At 36.5% G+C, this 21113-nt stretch overlaps 1 protein-coding gene across 1 annotated transcript in view; it reads left to right on the forward strand.

Moving 5' to 3' along the window:
- The window catches only part of Slc15a2 (solute carrier family 15 member 2), a 66529-nt gene extending 53245 nt beyond the window's left edge, over window positions 1–13284 (forward strand). The window contains exons 23-25 of the mRNA XM_004873587.3: window positions 4756–4865; window positions 5751–5797; window positions 12506–13284. The gene's annotated coding sequence lies outside the window, so the exon portion shown is untranslated. The remainder of the gene's footprint in view (window positions 1–4755; window positions 4866–5750; window positions 5798–12505) is intronic.
- Window positions 13285–21113: the final 7829 nt, after the last annotated feature.

Below are 21113 nucleotides of genomic sequence, written 5' to 3' on the forward strand. Positions count from 1 at the left end.
TTTTTTGTACCGGGGGATCAAACTCAGGACCTTGCACTTTCGAGGCAGGCAGGGGCACCACTGAGTTAAATCCCCAGCCCTTAAGTAAATCTTTTACCCAATCATTGTCTGACTAGTGAGCTATGCAGACACGGAGGCAATCCATGGGAAAATAGGCTTTCAAGTATAAAACAATAAGCTTTTAAAAAAATGAGATAATGGCACCCCACTGCAGGGAATTCATACTGTATGGAATTAGCTTAGGAATCCTAGCCCTCAAACAATAACAAACCTTCGGGTGGATAGGGAGATTCAATTTTAGAGTTGTTTAAAAAATATAATAAGTAAAGTTTTTAGCAAAAAATTGAGGCATGCAAAGAAATAGGACATACGGCTCATACTAAGGGACCCAGACCTTGGACTTAATAGACAAAAAACTTTAAATCAGCTATTATGAATATGTTTGAAGAATTACAGGAAACAACTTTTTTTTTTTTGGTACCAGGGATTGAACTCGGGTCCTTGCGCTTGCGCAGCAGGCAGCGAAACCACTGAGCTAAATCCCCGGCCCGAAAGGAGACAATTTTTAAAGAACTAAATAAGAATATGAAAACAGTCCTTCACCAAATAGACAATATCAAAAATGAGAGAGAGAGAAATTACAGAAAAAAAACTAAATAAAAACTCTGAAATTAAAAATATGATAACAAATACAAATTTTGCTGAAGGAACCGGCAAATTTGGGCTGAAGGAAGAAGGAATCAGTAAACTAAAGGATGGGTAGGTTGATAGAGATTTTGCAATTTAAGTAATCAAAAGAAAAAATAAAGGAATTTGAATACTAAACAGAGTCTCAGAGACCTGTAGTGTACTATTGGCATACACACATATGCAAAATAAAAATCCCAGAAGGACAGAGGAAGCAAGGGGGAAAAAAACCTATTTAAGATTGTATCACTTTGTTTTTCCATACTACAACAAAATACCTGAAGCTGAGAACTTCATAAATCAAAGAGGTTTATTTATCTCAATTGGTAAGCTGAAAACCCAAGATCAGGTAGTCTCATTGACTACCTCTAGGGAGGCTCACTTTTCTATATCACAATATGGCAGAAGAGCAGAAAGGGAAATGGCTGCATTCAGAAGGGAAAGATGGTATAGCAAAACAGGAAGACAGCAGGAAAAGGCTGCTCTTGCTCTTTTATAACAATGCACTCTCATGAGAACTAACTGGATTCTCATAAAACCTACATTAATCCCTTCTAAGGGGAGCTCCCCCATGACATAATTACTTTGCACCAAGTGCTGTCTCTTAAAGGTTCTACCACATGGGGACCAAACTACCATCACATGAACCTTTGGGGGATAAACCATTCCCAAATCATAGCAAGGCTATAGTGACTTAAAATGTCCCAAATTTGCTGGAAAACAATCTACATAGTCAAAAAGTTCAAGGAACTCCAAATATGATAAACATAAAGAAACCCACATCTAGGCACATCAACGCCAAACTGTCAAAAGTGAAAGAAAAATAAAAAGTCTTAAAAATATCCAGAAAAAAAATTACCACATCTAAGGAATACTCAGTAAGATTTACATCTTCTTATTAAAAGCAACTGAGGCCAGAAGTCAGTGGGCTGATCTTTTCAAAATGTTGAAAGAAAAAAGAAGCAACTACGAATTACATATTCAGAAAACCATCCTTCAAAAATGAAGGCAAGATGAGGAAATTGCAATATAAGCAACAACTAAAGAATTTCTCACTAATATATGCACCCTACAAGAAATTCTAAATTCCTTCAGGCTGCAAAGAAATGACACCAGATGGGCCGGGAATTTAGCTCAGTGGCACTGTGACTGCCTCAAAAGTGCAAGGTCCTGAGTTCAATCCTTGGTACAAAAAAAAAAAAAAAAAAAGGAAAAGAAATGACACCAGATGGCAAAAACTTTCATCTCTATGAAGAAATAGCATCAATAAAGATAAACAAATAAATACAAGAAACAGTATAAATATATTTTTATTCTTTTCTAAATATATTTAAAAGACAACTAGATAAAACAGTAATCATAAAAATTTATTTAGGGATTTTAACACGAAAATTTAATTAGTATAACAATAATAATACACAGGAAGCTAGAGCAAAAGAGAAAAATACTGGAGCAAAATTTCTAAGTACTACTGAAATTGTTAGTATTAATTAGAACTCAGCTCTTTTACATTAACCCAGCTGTTTTACATTAACCCAGAACAACCACTAAAAAAATTAATTTTAAAAGGTGGAGCTAAACACCAACAAAGGAAGTAAAATAGTATACAATAAACAATGTATTTGACAGAAAAGAAGGGCGCAAAGAAGGAATAGAGGAACCTAAACACAAGACATATAGAAAAAAAAAATGACAGGAATAAATCCAACCATTAATAATTATATTAAATATAAGTGCATTAGACCATTTAATCATAAGGCAAAAATTGATGCATTGGATTAAAAAACCAAGCTTCAGCTATGTATTATACAATGTCGGGTCTGCGGGATGAGCACTGGTGCAGCTCACAGTGGGTGAGGAGCTCACTGAGATTTGTAAATGTCAATATCATGAAACCATTAAAGGTACAACATTGAAGGAAAGACATTTTACTGGACACTTTATTGGAAAGGGGGGAAAAGGGAGGAGAGATAACTACCCTGGTAAATCAGAGTAGGGAGTGCCAAAAAGATAGAGGATCTGAGGGCCCTTGGTTTATGGCCGTTTTTGATGGGTGCCAGGGCCCTCCCCTACCTGGAATTTGTCATAATTTTATTGGTTCCCTGGGCTATCATAGAAGGATCCCAGGCCCCAAGACCCCCAACTCCCTGCACCATCCATCATCTATATGCACATTTTTAAGTGAGCCTGTCAGAATCTTATCTTTAGAATTTATAGGTTTGTTAAAAAAGAATCTCATGTACAAGGTTGAGTTAGCAATTATGTAAGGGGGCTAGTGCACTAATGTATTGATATATATTATACCAATATATGTATTAACCAAGATATATATATATATATATATATATATATATATTTCTAAGTGGCTGCCCTTTGTCTTTTTTATATTTTATTGGAAATAAGTAAAGGCTGGCTGCCTTTGTTTGAGCATCTGGATTCTCCTGTGCATTGCCTGTCTGTCTCCACTCTTGTCTTGTTAATTGTTTTCTCCAGTGAAGCTTTAACTCTTTTAGTCAGGATTAGCCAGAGAATCCATTGAGGCCTTTCACTATTTACAGACCCCTTTTCCCTACACTATCTTTGCTCATCAACAAAATGAGAAGATAGTCTTAGTTTACTTAAAAATTCCTTTTTTGTTGTTCTACATTTCCTTAGTTCTATCAGAAATATTCGTTTGCTCTCCACCACACGAGACATGACAATATCATACACAAGTGTAGATATAGAAGGAATAGAGAAAATTCAAGCATGTAACAGAGATTCTTTCTTTAAAATCTAGTTTTAGGGGAAAAAGAATGATGTTTGGTAACTGATAATTCAATATTAATTCCATAAAAACAAACATAATATATAACATCCTCTTAATGCCTAACTCAGCTCAAGCAGAGAATGCGCCTAATATGAACTTAATGAAAGAACTGTCTCATTAAAAAGGTTCTCATTTCTCTTGAAAAATCAAATTAACAAACAAAATAAGTACAGGCAGGCTATGATTTACTGAAAGTCAGCCAGAAGAACCATTTGTTTTTGAAACCCAAAGTAAAGCCATATTATATGAAATTTGATCCCTTATGACTTCTTAGTGTTTAGCTGACCACAAGTAATAATTACTATTTAGTTCCACTCCAACCAACTGACAGGTATAAGCAGATTCTAAATTTTCAAGGGAAACAGCAAAATCTCTTCCATATTATATAGACTTCTGCCTCAAGAGAGTTGGCAGTTTTAACATTGATAGGCTACATTCCTCTAGGTACATATCTGCACAAAACTGGAATTTTGGTGGTTGCTATGATAAAGAGCAAGTACTATATCAAAATCATGTAAGACAAGAAATGAGGATGGTATTTTCCAACTTGATTCTAAGGTTTGAGAAGTTGTGCAGTGCTCAACAAGTACACACATCCCATTAATAAGTAACTGCTGTTAATTAAGAATGAAATGAAAAATATTATTTTGCCTTTTAATTTATGTGTAGTTCTGCCCATGAAGCTGCTAAGTTATTAGCACATAAATACTTATTTGGTTGCTTAAATCTACCTATTTAAAAAATAAAACAGGCTGGGGATTTAGCTCAGTGGTTCCACTGCCTGCCTCGCAAGTGCAAGGTTTCAAGTTCGATCCCTGATACCAAAAAAATAAAAAATAAAATAAAAATAAAAGTTATTTCTTTTGGCCTAGAATATAAAAGAGCTACTAAGACATCGAGAGACAGAAAAACATTTGTTTTAGTCTCATGAGGGGCCAAAAATTTAGACAGAAAAGAAGCTTTACATTCAATGTTGCAGGCCAGATATTTGTTTTTGTATAATTCAATTATAATGCAACAAAAAGAGGGAAGAGGAGGAGGGTAGCAGTGGAGAGGAAGGTGAAGGGGAAAGGAGGAAGTAATCATAGTGGTAGTAGGCATTAATGAGCACTTACTAAGTTCTGGGCTTTGTGCTAAACACTTTACTTACAATAATATTTTTAGTCTTAGAGTTTGTATACTCTGGTAATATTGGATTTTCAGTGTTATGGTTTGTTAACTACCATTATCTAAAGCTTAAAGCGCTCCCTCACTTCCAGGGTACTGGAAGTTCAGTACCCTCTCTTACTAGGTATCCAGTGGACTTCCCAACAAAACAGCAACTTGATGGGACAAGAGGAGGCCTCCTGGGACTACATCTAGCACCAAGGTTGGCATTGGTTTTGCCTGATCATTAACTGGCCTTCCTAGTATTAAATATTTAGGATTCCACCTTTGTTCTGAGAAGGTAGATTCCAGTGATCTTAAAATGCCTTGACCTTGTAGCCAGTTTATAGTTTTCTTGATTTGAGAGACAATCCTAAATATGAGAGAAAACAATGCCATATTTAGGTGTGAATTTAATAAATATATGCAGGACTTACATAATGAAAACCCATAATCAAAGATCTAAATAAATGGAGATATAGACACATGGATTGGAAGATTCAGCACAGTAAATATATAAATTGTCCCCAAACTGACATACAGATTTAATACAATTCCTGTCAAAATCTCAGCAGATTTTCTAGAGGCAAGGTTATTCTAAAATTATATGTAATGGAAAAGGAAATATAATAGTTAAAATAATTTTGAAAAATAATGGGAGAAATTGGTACCCTGATTTCAAGATTTATTACTTGAATCAATACTACGTGTTTTGGCAGAAGGATGGACACATAGGTCAATGGAACAGAAAAGATAACCTAGAAATACATTCATATAAATACACCCAACTAACATTTTCCTTAACAGACTTTATTATATTTAAAGTAGTTTTAGTTTTACAGAAAAATGGCACAGAAAGTAGAGATCTCATAAACTCCCATCCCATCCTGTACCCACAAATTCTCCTATTATTAATCTTACATTAGTTTTGTACATTTGTTACAATTATTGAATCAATACTGATACATCATTATTATTAACTAAAACCCATAGTTTACATTAAGTTCACTCTTGGGGTTGTAAAGTTTTATGGGTTTTGACAAAAGTGTGATGTCATGTATCTACTATTGATGTCATGTATCTACTATTGTTGCCTGGGCCTTTCTAGGTTCTTGTCATCCTGAAAAGAGAATTGGACAAGAAAACATGCAAAAGGTAATGAGGTTTTACATTTATTAAAGATATTAAAGGTAGGAAAAGAAGGATGCTCTGCAGAGTGCAGAGCAGGCCACTGACCCAAAAGCCTCCTAGGTCATAGGTGGAGCTTCTCAGAGGTAGCTGGGAGTGTGTGATCCTGGGATCAAGGGTGTGGGATTATTAAATTAGACCACTTTTTGGTTTGGCATAGTTCTGAGTAGGATTAACGGTCCCTCACTCTGGGAGTAAGTGTTACCCACCTGTCTTAGTTACTTTTCTCTCATTGCTGAGACAAAATACCTGACTCCCAAAGTTAAAGGGGAAAGGGTTTATTTAGCTCACAGTTTGTAGTGGTTTTAGTCCATAATCAGCTGGCTCCAAGACAAAATGGCACATGGCTGAGGGGCATTTTGAGGAGAAACAGTTCATGGCACCCACATGGTAGCAGAAACAACAAGGGAGAACTTAACAGTGTCTTTCTTCCCCTTTTATCTTATTCAGACTACTTAGGGTGGGTAGCACTCACCCCTTTAACCCTAGTGCCCTTGAGCCTGGCATTGAGCTATGAATCAATTCCAGCCTCACACATTCTAGATCCAGTCACCTCTGAAAAAGCCCAATTTAAATCCACATGAGGCTTTGGGGGACATCTAACACAAGCCATAACTCCATCCTAAGGGCAGGTATCCTGGATAAAATTTAAGGGCAAGAAAGTCTGTGGTTACTTGTTGCTTGCTTCCTCACTACTTCCCTACTTTGCTGCCTTCCTGCCTTCTGCCCACCATGAACTTTCTTCTCCACAATGCCCCTCTCCTATGCCACCCTGCCTTGGAGCCAACCAACTATGAACTGAAATTTCTACTGTCATAGTTCACAACCATGGCACGGTGCAAAGGGATGAAAGATTACTTAGAGTCAATGTCCAATTCAAACACCAAGAAGGCCCGGAGAGGCTGCCCTTAACTCAGATAAGAAAGTTTCATAAAGACAGACCTGAACTGAAGCCTCTATGGCTTTTTATTGATAGCAGGAAGCAAGGATAAAAGAAAAAAGAAGGATGTCTGGGCAAGAACTCATGAAGGGGACAGGGGAAGGACAGGGTAGTATGTTAAAATGGAGTAATGGAGTATGGGGAGGACAAAGGCCAGAGCATTTATTCCTGAAGGCAATGTATTTTGATCTTAATTGGACTTATGGCCCTGTAGGGTATCTTTTAATTTCTAACCATGCATTCTGGGAGATTTTGGGCATGTGGCTCCCAAAGTCCCTTACCTCTGCATATCCATCTCATACATACCTCTGATCAATCCTCCCACTTATCCTCCTCTTTTCTTTTATACATGAGTTTGGGAAAGAGGGACAGGGTTAAGGGAGGAGGAATATTGAGCTTGGTGGAGAAAGGTCATCATGGCTTCAGCACGTAGTATCTGCTGAAAGAGTGTATAGAGAGCTCTTAGGACTGCAAGAAAGAGAAAAAGAAAATTATTTCAATAGTTATAAGAATTCAAATGCAAAGGTTGAGACCAGCAACCCAACTTTTGGGATTTAGCCAGCAGGTGATATCAATGAGATGATCTAAAGCAATATTACAAGCTTCCAGTTGAAATTTATATAACTTGATATGTAGTCAGCATTGGAGAGTGGAAATCTTTCCCTTGAGATCAGCATAAAAGGCACCATGGAGCACACACTGGACTTCACCCCAGGATTCAAAATGATTAAATGGAATTGGAGTGATGCACATGGAACAGTAACCAGCATCACAGATGAGCCTACTATGTGTCCAAAGAGCTAGTTGATGTTTGCTGAGGCATCTGACAGCTGCCTCAAGGGTGTCAAGTCTTTGTAAAGTTTCCTTCTTGGTATAGGTTTGAGTAAAGAGCTCAGAAGTAACATTTTGAAAATAGTCATACATGGTTTGGGCAGTTTGGATGGAATGAATTATAGGGACAGCTGATGTGGCTGCAGTAGTGCCAGTGCTGTCACTACTATAGTGTCCAAGAACTGCTTTTGCCTGAGATTTTCAAGTGCTAAGGTAATTTGTTTAAGAGCACAGTCTCCCACCCAATCATGATTGTTGGGGAGCTAGGCTTTAGCCTTTAGTCTCAGCACCATAATAGGAATAATATTTAATTGAGCAATATCATTGATACATGGAGTGAGCCATATGAAATTTGTAGGCAAGGTAATATTGAGACCATAAAAGGTCGGCACTGAGGTCTGGATGAATTGTAAACAGTGAAAATAGGCTCCTGCTTAGTGAGGACCAAAATATATGAATGGGAAGTACAAATTGTGACATGATCAGAGATTTCATTGCAATCCATGTGAGCTTATCTATATACTGATAGCTGCCAATTCTCACAATATGAGGAAAGAAAGGAATAGCTAAATTCCATAAGATTTTTTTTAAAGGGGATATAAGTAGGTGCCGGAAGAAAGATGTAACAAAGGTTCAGCAAGCCCAGGATTCCATAAGGGAGGGTTGCCACTATAATTAAAAGGTAAACAAACTATAATTCCAGGTTGATTAGATTGTAACACCATCAGATTATGGATCACAAATTTTCTAGGGTAATGTTAGAAACAAGAACAATGGAGAGATTGATGGACCAATGTGAAGTCTATGTCATCTCCTATAGGCACCCATGGATGAGAATATACAAGAGTATTATGGTTAGGAAGGTGCCTGCCCAACACAGAGGAACCTAGGGTTCTGGCAGTATTAATGAAAACTGGATGACAAGCCTCTTCAGTATGGTTAGGCCCAGTGCCAGTAGGACTCATATACCACTGAGGCTGTGGTTACTGGAGGTGACATTAGTGACCATACATAGAGGAAATTCTTCAGCCAAAAAGTACCATTCATGAGGTAATAAAGGCCAGCCAACAGAGTATCCAGAGTGGCTATAATTTTTATCAGAGTCCCTTAAATGGCTAGAAGGAGGCAGCCAGGCTCTGCCAGTATAAGAGGTATCCTTGGAGGAGAGGGGAGGCTCAGGGTCCCCAGGTGACTATATCGAAAACAGGAACTGTAAGTATATGTGCCCAATATATCATGTCACTTACTTTTGGTGTACAGTTTGACAGAATCAGAATAAAAATGAATCCTTTTACCTTTGCCATCTTAGAGTTATAGGTGACTTGTGCTACCACTGCCTGGGAGAGGTTTTCTGGGGTGGAAGGGATGCCAATTTTTTGTAGCATCTGTTCAGCCTTTGTGGTGAGCTGCTAATCTCTCCCCCAGTAGGTCCTGAGGATTGTGTTGTAGAGAGTAGGTGATTCCTTCTATTCTTGTTGCCCATCCCTGGAGGGGAAGTGTCATCTCCTGCAGCTCAAGGATGGGTTGCTTCTCACTTGGTGATAAAACAGGTGCATACCCCTCCCCTAAGTGAGCAATTCCATTGGGTCCAGTCCTTGGGGACTAGACAAGGTTTATCCTTTGTGGGAATAAAATATTTTTCCAATGCTGTGAAGCCATCTGAGTCACAACTTTAAAAATTTAAAGAAAAGCAGGGGTTATATAATTGTTCCTGTGGGTAAGGTCTCTCTTATTGTATTCCTCCCTTTTTGTTTTAATAATTGAGTTTTAAATAGTGAATCTTTGCTAGAGAAGGTGACCAGTAGGTCAAGAATAAAGAGCTGTATGGTGGCCCTTTGACACCCCGGGCTGATGCAGGTTAAAAGGAATCTGGCATGGAGTTCTAGAGCCACCAAGTCCTGCACAGTAGGTATCAACAGAGAAATGAATATATTTAGGTTTGCCAAAAGATTCATAGTGAGTCACATCTCTGCCAAATTTCTTTGCCTTTTAAAACATGGGATTTACTCCTGCCTGAGGAGTAGATTTTATCAATCATGGTTGTCTTAGAAGTTGAGTTTCCATAAAAATGTTAATAGATAACAATTATAAAGTTTCACAGCATAATATTTTAGCACAAGTATGATGACATTATTATATCTGAAACATTAAAACTCTATTTAGTATTTAATCTCCATTTCAATCTCCATTTCATCTCCATTTTACTATAAAATAATTCTTTAGTCATTTACCTTTATCTAATTACAAAATATTAAACAGCATAAGGAAACTAACCTAATTTATTATTTTTAACCATCCTCTGCTACCACAGTGACATTTAAATAGAATGTAATTATCTATAGATGTACTTTATAAGTTATTAACCTCTAACCTTTTAATTTCTAGAGTGATGTTGCCTGAACTGCACAGTGTCTGAGTATCTTTAACTGATATCATAATTACATAGCAGTCACATAAACATAAGCATGAAACATTGTCTGGCTGGTTATATCATGCTGGACTGACATGTACATGTACATCACAAACAGCTGAAACACAAATAAGGGAAAGTTTTATTTTGTTTGAGCCTAAAAAAAAATTAATCACTGTAGGTCATCAATGTGAAGTAGTTTTTTTGTTTTTGTTATTATTAGTTTTTTAGTTTTGTATCTTTCTTGGGAAGCACAAATATAAAACTTAATATACCATGAGGTTAAAATATAACAATTGGTATCATAGTTATATATAAATCTTTACATATATCTAATTTTTACTCTTAAGACAAGCTCTAGACTCTCCTAACAGGTTTTATAAGGCATAACTATATTGAAAAGAATGAAAGACATCTTTACAGTTTTGATAAATTTTGGAGATAGTTAATGACCACAAACAAACTTATTACACAATGTACAAGTGTATCTCACTTATACAATAACAAAAATGCTTGTTTAATCAAAGCCAATAGAAGTAGATCAACTTTAAATGTCAAGATCAAATTTATTTATTTATTTATTTGTATTTATTTTTTTGGTACTAGAAATCAAACTCAGGACCTTGCACTTGCCAGGCAGGCTCTGCACCACTGAGCTCAATCCCCAGCCCAAGATCAAATTTAAAGAGATGTCAAAGTTTGATCATTTTATATGTTTAAGGTCTAAAAATACATTGTGTAACAGAGAGCACTATGCTTTGTATGTATTAAACTTTTGTAGTCTTAACTCTACAAATTTAACTTTAAAGCTTACACTCACAGCATAGCTTTTTTTTCACATGTATATATTCATATATGCCCAAATATACGTTGTGCCATAAACCAAGATATTAGTTGTTTATTTAATCAATCATGAAGTGAATATTATATTATGTCATAAACTGAGATAATAGTTGTTTATTTAATCAACCATGAAGTGAATATATATTATGTCATAAACCGAGATAATAGTTGTTTAATCAATCATAAAGTGAATATTATATTATGTCCTAAACTGAGAAAATAGTTGTTCATTTAATCAATCATGAAGTGAATATATATTGTCATAAACCGAGATAATAGTTGTTTATTTAATCAATCATGAAATGATTAGTGAATACTTTTTATAGGTTAACATTCATTTATTCTTTAACTCTTGAAGCTCATGTTTTAGTAACCAAAAGCCTAATGATGAGAACATAAGAAATTTATTTTAGTGAAATATAGAATGGTTGCTTTTAAATTTAGTTTTGTAAGTTTAACCAAGACCATCTCAATATTTTTAGAAAACCATATTGTTTTAGACATAGAAAACTTAACATTTCAATTATAGCTAAAAACAATTATTTTAGATGAACCATCATAACAGATAACACTTACTTAAAGCTATTCTATATTATCTCCAACCAAGAAAAATCTCTTAAATTATGGTACACAGGCAATAATAGACATCGTATTGATAAAACTGATTTTTGATATTATGTTAGTTACCTAAGAACTTGGATGAAAATATGTTACCAACTTTAAAGATATTTTTACTCTTACCAACTGATTTAAATTAGCCTACTGTTAACTATATGAACCACAGACATTTGAGATAATATCTTGAGTGTTTACCTATAAACCAACTGAAGTAGAACTTTTGGAGGATAATGATATATACCTGAAAGTTAACACATAGAAACATATACATATTAATCTAAATCATATTATATTATCAAACCTTACCTTTATATTATCAAACTTTAAGGCTTTTATTCCTATGTAAGCCTCAAATCTGTCAGTCTTTATCTAGTAATGTTTTAAATAAGTTTGATTACCCTAAGAAAACTATATAAACAGTTTTTCCATGGAAATCTCAAAAAGAACCAAAATAAAAATAAAAATAAATTGTTGAGCTTAAAATTTTTTTCTTAAATGAAGCAGCTGTAGGTACTTTAACAAATTATTAACACATATTAAACAAAGAGATGGACAAACATACAAACACACATAACAACTATCTTCAAACCTGAATGGGCTCTTAGATATATTGGCCAACTTGAACTAAAATAATTTTTTTTGTTGTTTTTAGGTTTGTAACTGTACACAGACTAGTCAGAACTTTTCCTATAGGTCATCAATTAGCAGAAATCTCCTGTAATAAGAGTCAGAAGGAAAAAAAAAAACCTTTTACACCTATGAAAGAAGACTATTAAGAAGGGATTTAAGCTGATGGTTTATCTTATTGGAATAATCCTGTTTCTGTTTAAAACTGTTAATAAACTCCTAAGGGTCCCTAGGCATATTTTTTGTTTTATCCATAAACATACTTATGCTGTAAAAGCCAGGCAGTTTTCCTCCTGGAGCAGCACGCCTAAAGGGAGAGGGCAGTGAAAGAAGTTAATTTCCAGTTCTGCCTAAGGGTAGGAGGGCTGATAAATCTGAACTAAAATATTTACATTTATTCTTTAAGAGTCCAAGGGCCAAATCCAGACCAGTTTTTTTAAAAAAGAATGTGGCCCAGAGATAAGTGAAGGTCAGCTTCACTCTAGAAGAGTCAGAGAGAGGGGGAAACCCGCAGCCCTAGAACGTCTGTCTTGGAATGCAGTAGCCACAAAGAGAACTGCTTGAAGTACGAGAACCAAATCTCAGCCATCTCAAGGGCAGAAAGACAACTAAGACCAGAAGCTTTCTGAGGGTGCATCTCCAGTCTTTTGCAAAACATGCCTCCAAAGACAAAAGCTATGATTGATTTCAGTCACATTGTCAAGCAGAAAATAAAATCACTCATCAAAGAACCTAAACAAAACTGCCTTTTAACATTCTCAGTGAGAACGAGAGAGAGAGAGAGAGAGAGAGAGAGAGAGAGAGAGAGAGAGAGAAGTACAGGACAGATTGGAAATGCTCCTTTAAACTCTGTAGTTCCGAGCTCACATATGTATGTGCTTGAGCTTTTGTAAAAAATTCTGATGAGGGTCCCTTTTTCCTGATAAATTGCTGGCTTGACTTTTGTTGTCTTTATCTTTCTCTCTTTTTAAATTTTTTTCTTTTCTTTCCCTAGTTTCATTTTCATTTTTCCCTATTTTTTCTTATTTTTATGTTCTTTTCCCCTGTTTTTATTTTTCTTTTCCTATTTTCTTTTTTCTATTTTTCCTATTTTTATTTTCTTTTCTATTTTCTATTTTCCTGTTTTTCTTTCTATTGATTTTATTTCTCTTTTCCTCTTTTTTTTTTTTTTTTTGGTAAACAAGTCCAATTGGCATATGATATTATGATTATAGTGCTGCCCCCCCCCCCAACTTGGTCCCCTAGGGTGCCAATGGAAGGGGGATTTCAGGGGGAGCTGAGAGCTGAATGATATAGGGTGTATGATCTAAGGACCTCCATATAATATAAAGGAAATGTACCTCCAAACCTGCTAGATGTTCGACACACCAAGTTCATGTTCTCTAAAATCAAAGAATGAATTCTAGGAACAATGGAGTTTAAGAGTAGGAAGTGTGGGACTGTGTGATTCAAAAGTTAATTACTCCCCTAGATTCTGTTGTAAATTTGATGGTTGGAGTGTGTTTGCCTCGGGACAATGGACAATCAGTAATAGGGCGAGGTTACTCAGCCATCTGTTTGCCCTAAATCCAAATGTCCCGGGGCCCAGTATCTATAGGACAATCTGTAAACAGGGTGGTCGTAACTGTCAGTCAGGATGTCTGCTGAACATCAGCATGTGACAATGAGCCACTAACCTTTGTTCTTTTTTTTTTTCTGTGAATCCACATGTTACCCCCCCCCCCTTAACCCCCTATAAAACAACCTCGGACTCTGAGCCAGGTGCCTCTCTGAGCTATTTCGCTTTGGGAGTGCCGTCTGGCCAGACTAATAAAGGTCTGTTTTCCAACATGGCCGGTGTGTTCCTTCCCGGGTGGTCCTCGCTGTAGCTAGCTCCTTGGAGCATTTGGTAAGGCCTTGGTCTTACATTCTGAAGGCACCACTGGGATCCTCGGGTGTGCTCCACTTCAGCTCCTTGGAGCATTTGGTAAGGCCCTTGGCCTTGCATTCTGGAGGCACCGCTGGGATCCCTGGGTGTGCTTCACTATAGTCAGCTCCTTGGAGCGTTTGGTAAGGCCCTCGGTCTTACAGGAAGAATTTATTGAAGAAAAGAAAACTTCTGTCTAAGAGAGACAGAAGGGGGCCTCAAAAAGTGGGTTGCTCACTAACCCAACTTCTCAAGGGTGTTTTATTGAGCAAGACCACAAGGTGAGGCAGGTTCAAGGTGGGACAAAACTATACGCAACTGATAAGATTAAAAGTATAGGCTCTTAGGTCACACTGATCCAATGGGAAATCACAAGTTGAGTATGAAGTGGGACAAAACTATGGTCAACCAATAAGATTACACAAGTACAGTTACTTAAATAATATTGATTAAATGGGGATCAAATGGGGAAGCAAGTCAAGTAACAACGATTTTCCAGGAAGGAATGGGGTAGGGAGGTTTTGGTCCCCACCCAAGGTGACTGATACCTATATAGAATATCATCACTGCTGTTCATCCCTAGGGGAAGTATGTGGGTGTGATAGTTCCTCTTTTCCTTACAGCCTGGCTTTCAGTGATGTTTGCCTCCAGCCACAGTTGTCCTTTGTATCACCTTCTTTGAGGGGCCAGCCCTACTTGACTGCCTATAATATTTCTAATTAACTTGCTGTCTACAATAGGAGAAAGCTTTTTTAAGGGAACTTCTTTTGTTTGAGTAGATTGAATAGTTGCTATGCAAAGATGCCAGATAGCAAGGTGTACAGCTTTTACAAAACCTAATGACTGTCTCAATTTTCAGCCCACATGTTCCTAGTCCTCCATCTTTAGGCTGTCCTTCAGAGGAAACCATGGACAATGTTGTTGAGTAACTATGAATAATTTAATAAATTGAGGTTGAAAAACTTTACATCCAGATGTCTTTAAGAGACATTGTAAATTTTGCTTAAATTGCTTTTCCTCTTTGGATAAAATTTGATCCATACAGTATGAATGAAAGTAAAAAAGCAAAAAGAAGAACAAATGAACTGTCCCTGCTCACTTAGCAATTGAACAGCTAAAAGACCACTGGGGTGATAAGCCTAACCTGCAACCTTGCCAAGATGTGTCAGGCTATTCCATGGCCACCTTTGACCCTTTACCTTTCTGGGATGTGAAGTTGGATGTCCTTGCACCTTTTCCAGGCTTTGGGAGGTCTATCCTCTTGTACTGAGGTCCACCAATTTGTTCCTCACACTGGGCACCACTTGTCACTGTCCATGACCATGGGATAGTAAAAGGTTGAAAGATTACTCAGAGTCAATGTCCAGTTCAAACTCCAAGAAGACCCATAGGGGCTGTTCTTAACTGAGACCTGTCAGCATGAGAAAGTCTCATAAAGATAGCCCCAAACTGAAGCCTCTGTGTATTTTTATTGATAGAACCAAGAAGCAAGGATAAAAGAAGAAAGGGTATCTGGGCAAGAACTTATGTAGGGGACAGGGGAAGGTTGGGGTGGTCTACTAAATGACTGACCATGGGATCAATCGAAATGTTAAAATGGAGTGTGAGGAGGACAAAAGTCAGAGCATTTTTTCCTTAAGGCAATGTATTTTAATCCTGCTTGGATTTATGGCCCTGTAGGTTTCTTTTAATCTCTAACCATGCATTCTAGGAAGTTTTGGGCATGTGGCTCCCAAAGTCCCTTACTTCTGCATATCCATCTAATTTATACCTCTGGCCAATGCTCCTACACTCTACAAAATGTGAGCTACAATATACCTTTCCTCCTTTAACTTTGAGTATCAGATATTTTGTCTCAGCAATGAGAAAAGTAACTAAGACAACAACCTTTATCAGATATGTGTTTGCAAATACTTTTTCCTTCCACTTTGTGGTTTGTCTTCTCATTCTCTTGACAGTGTCTTTCAAAGAATAAAAGGTTTTTTTGTGTGTTAAACTAAATTAAATTTGGTCTAAGGATGCTTTTTTACTTTGAGTCATTATGTAAAGACTCACAACCTAAATTAGAATATAAAATAACTGAAAACATAACTTAGCAATATATTTTTAAGACATTTAGTTAAGTCTCAGTCAGTGAAAGTGTTAACAGGCTCTGGGGTTCTGGAAACTCCTTCTAGAGATTCATTTTAGATTCCTCTTGTCCTGAACAAAGAATTCGACAAATCAAGCAAAAAAGTTGTGAAACTGTACATTTATTAAAGGTAGGAGAAGAAAAATGCTCTGCAGAGTGAGTGTAGGCTAATTCAAAGTAGGAAAAGAACTACAATCGGTCCAGGGATTTACATCAGTGGTTCTGCCGCCTGCTTCGCAAGCGCAAGGACCCAAGTTTGATCCCCGGTACCAAACAAACAAACAAACAAACCTACAATCTACCAGGTGAGAGCAGGCCACTATGAAGGAAGAGAGCACAGTGGCCAAGAACTTAATGGCAGCCATCTTTTGTATCCCTCACTCCTCAGGGTGATGTCAGGCCATCCTATCAAAAACCTGCCTGTATTCTCCTGAGAAGAACGGAAGACAGCGCTTTCTGATTGGTTCAAAATGCAGGGCTTGGGCATGTGTTTCCTGAATCTTTGTGGTAAACAGGTAACACCCACTTGTCTGCTGGCTGACCATGCCCTAACCACCTGCCTCAAAAGCACTGAAACTTTACTAAATTTTAAGTAGCTAACTGAGCAGACTATATAAATAGGGAAATATATTAATCTCTAACCAATTGAGCTGTTTCTATACCTCATTCCCTTTGCTGCCCATAATGCTGCCTGCCCACATTGTAGAGCACAATTGTTGGAATCTTTTCTGCTTCAGAGGGCTGTCTAATTCATGAATCATTCTTTGTTCAATTAAACTTTGTTACATTCAATTCCTCTAAAGATATTCTTTAACAACTGTTTGTTTTTAAACAAGTTTAACAACATGTGTACCTTAACTGTGTATGGGAAATACCCAGAGAAATGAGTAAATCTCAAAGAGATGTCTTTGAATTCAGGCTTGCATAGCATCTTCAACAAACAACAGGAAAATTTTAGAGGGAGTGACAAGATCAAGAAAAAGGGTTTTGAGGTCCTAGAAGTGGTAGATTGTAGGATGGCAAATACACAGAAGATAAAGGTAGTTAGTAAAAGCTATTATGTAGATTTATCTGATGCTGACCTCCAGGATAAGAATAGTGTAAAGTTGGCTTCAGTGATCAACCTCTGTCCTTGTAGAGGGGAAGAAGAATACCTTGGTAAATTTGTTTCTTGATTTGAGGCAAATAGGAGAGAGCAGACCTTTTCTTTTATCTTCTTTTTCTCAGCTGCTTTCAGCTCAAAAATTTCTCTTTGTCAAGGTAACATTATTAAGATGACATATTTTTGTCTCTTACAGTCCCCTGTTTGAAATTTTATTTTCAAAAAATTTCACATTAACAGCTTACCTGGTAGATTGTCCTGTATCTTACATATTGAACCAATCTCTTATTCCTGAGAATAGGTCAGTTCGCATAAAGTGTTGTGTGTCATTCCAAGAGACAGTGCTGCAGATGAGCCCCCATAAAAGTTATGGTGCTATATGGTTTTAGCAAGCAGGTATTAAATGAAAGGCATTTCTGTGGAAATAAAAACCAACAACAACAAACAGGTAAGACTATAACAAAGAATAACCATTTTCTGAGTTCAGAGGGCAGCTAGCTGATATTTAAAAATTTGATCCTGAAGCATCTTCATATGGTGGAATGAAGATGACAGTTTCAATCTAATAAATTTACCTGGTCTATAGTATGATCTCTAGAGATGCCACGGGTTGTTCCAGTGCATTTTCAGTCCACAGCCACAGGCATGAAAGTTGTTTCTGTATGAGCTGTTGGGGTGATTTTTACAGTTGAATGGACCAATAATAGTCCAGGTTCTTGTGTATGACAAGGAAAGAACTGCCAAATGTAAACCCAGTAATAAGTAATAAATACCTATGTTTATTGAAGATCACAGGAAGTTGTGTTTAGGGCCAGTGCATGTCAACAAAAGTGCTGGAGCAACAGAAAAGCACTGCACCATGGTCAAAGGTAGCAGCAGCAACAGGAAAAAGAGGGGAAAGGGGGCTGATAACTCAGGCTTTCAGAATTTAAAGGCCAGACAGCTCTGCTGTAGGTGCTTCCCACTGAATCTCCCATGGTGCTAATGCTTTGGTTCCTGTGCTTTGCCTGGCATGGAGATCTCCTAGGCTTTTGTTATTTTCTTTTCTTTTATTTTTTTTATCTTTTATTTTTTATTTTTGGTTTTTTTTGGTACCGGGGTTCGAACTTGGGTCCTTGTGCTTGCACAAGTTCTTTTCTTTTCTTTTTTTTGTTGTTGTTATTTTATTTTCTACCTCTCTTAGGATAACGGACACAGGAATAACCTCTGGGTGCTGTTTAGAGTTAAATGAAGGGAAGGGACTCATTCAGCTCCTTTGTTTCTAACTGTACTAATTTCTCTGACAGTTATACAGAGTCCTCCTAAAAAAATGTATACACACATCAGCAGTTCACCATACTAATAAATGTCTGGAAGCTAATGAGCACCACTTTGAGCACCTCTTTAATTTTAGAGGCCAAAAATAACTTGTATTATTGAGATATCTCATGATATCTCAATAAATTTGGTATTAAAATATTTATACACATTTTTCTTTTCTTGATTTATACATTTTTTGGGGTGGACTCTATTAACTTGTCCAGCTTCAGCTTTCAGGGCCTCAGGAAATGGGTAATTTTAGTTTTTAATGGTTTCAAGTCAGAGAGAAAAGTTAGAAATATTAGTCTGGTGAGTTGTTGCCATATAGTAAAGAAAACTAGAAGAATTCAAGGTCCAGTTTAGTTTGACAAAATTTCAAAAACATTGGATAAGGATAAAGTCTGGGTTATGAGTCCACTATCCTTTTTTATTAGAACATAATTTTTTGCATGATAGCCACTCCTATTTCTACTAAAGGTAATCACAGTAAGATTATTTGCAAAATAAGTCTGGTCTCATTAAATGTGGCCTGATTATTTACATAAGTACAGTGAGAATAGTGATTCACCATCTAGGTTCTTTTAAAATCTACTTTATTGATCTTTTAACAAAGAATTTAAGATTAGACTTTTAAAAGTTTCTATAAGCCATGAAATTAAGCCAAAAACTTCCCATCAGATTTCACCTGTAAAGTTTTTAAGGAAGTCTAGAGTCTCAATTATTTCTTTTATAGATCATGTCTTCTGCGTTATATCTAAAAAGTCATTATCAAACATCTTCTCCTATATTATCTTCTAAGAGTCTTATTATTTTGTATTTTACTTTTAAGCCTATGATCTATTTGGACTATTTTTTCTCAAGGATATAAAGTCTATGTCTACATTCTTTTTTTTTTTTTTCATATTGATGTCCAGTTGTTTCAGCACAAACTATTGAAAAGAGTCTTTGCTCCGTTGTATTGTCTTTGCTCCGTTTTTCAAAGATTAGTTAACTATATTTGTAAGGTTTTATTTCTGGGCTCCTTATTATGTTCCATTGATCTTTTGTTTCTTCTTTTGCTAATACCACAGTTGATTACCATTCCTTTATAGTGAATCTTGAAATCAATTGTTTCTTTTCTCCAACTTAGTTCTTCTTCAGTACTTGTTGGTTACCACAGTGATTTTTAATAGAGGTACCAAAATAATGAAATGGAGAAGGATATAGCCTTTTCAACAACAACAACAACAACAACAACAAAAGTTATTGGGGTAATTGGACAGCTGTGCTCAAAAACAATAGGCAACTCTCTCATACACACCCATAAACAACTAAAACTGAAACTAAACAAATGGCAACAAAAATTCTCTGACTTAAGCCTCATGCATTATACAAAAATTAACTCAAAATACATAGTTTTTGATTGTAGTTTAGTGCCTGCTGAGAGATGTGGGTCTACTTTAATCTTTGGCAAGTTGAAACTCAGTTCTTCCAGCACCATTTATTAAAGAGGCTATCTTTTCTCCAGTGAAGGTGTTATTCTCCTTTGTCAAAGATGAGATGGCTGAGTATGTCTGGAGTTGTTTCTGCATCTCTTAGTCTGTTCCACTGATCCTCAGGTCTGTTTCTTTCCCAGTGTCATGCTGTTTTTATCACAGTAGCTTTGTAGTATAGTTTCAAGTTGGGGATTGTGATACCCCTGCCTTGTCTTTGTTGCCTAGAATTACTTTTGCTATTCTAGGTCTCTTTTTGTTCCAAATGAATTTTTGGATTGTTTTCTCTAGTTCTATGAAACATGCTGTTGGAATTTCAATTGGGATTGCAATGAATCTATATGGCAGTTTTGGAAGTATGGCCATTTTCACTATATTGGTTCTTCCTACCCAAGAACAAGGGATGACTTTCCATTTTCTGATAGCCTCTTTGATCTCTTTTTTCAGAGTGCTGAAAATTTCAGAGTAGAGGTCTTTTACTTCCTTCATTAGATTGATTCCTAGCTATTTCACTTTTCTGAATGCTATTGTGAAGGAATTGTCTCCCCCATTTCTCTCTCAGTAAGTCTGTAATAGCTAAATCTTGAAAACAACCCAAATGCCCGTCAACTAGTGACTGGATAAAGAAGATGTGGGTTTTTTTAAAATATAAAATTAAGTAACACTGAGCCATAAAGAATGATAAACTAGAGACATTTATAGCTAAATGGATGCATATCAAGGCTATACCCTTAAGTGAAATAAATAGGACACACATGTGTAAATACAAATTGTCTCTCTGGTGTGAGAAACCGAAAGTGTAAATGAGGACCAAAATGGATAATAGATAATGAGAAATAGAAAACAAATGTTCAAAAACAAAGCTTTTGTAAATAGGGAGGGGTGGAGGGGTGGAAGGGAGAGAAGGGGAATGGGGAAAAAGAACTAGGATATATCATGTACAGGTACAAATTCCCAACGATGAATGTGATCATGTGTACGTAAAATGTACCAATAAAGTTAATTTTAAAAATAAATAAATAAGGGCCAGGGATTTAGCTCAGTGGCGCTGCAGCTGCCTTGCAAACTCAAGGTCCTGAGTTCGATTCCCAGTACCAAAAATAA

This window comes from Heterocephalus glaber, unplaced genomic scaffold (genome assembly GCF_053883595.1).
Source record: "Heterocephalus glaber isolate CG9 unplaced genomic scaffold, H.glaber_assembly_v1.0 deba00000122, whole genome shotgun sequence".
Classification (NCBI taxonomy): Eukaryota; Metazoa; Chordata; class Mammalia; order Rodentia; family Bathyergidae; genus Heterocephalus; species Heterocephalus glaber.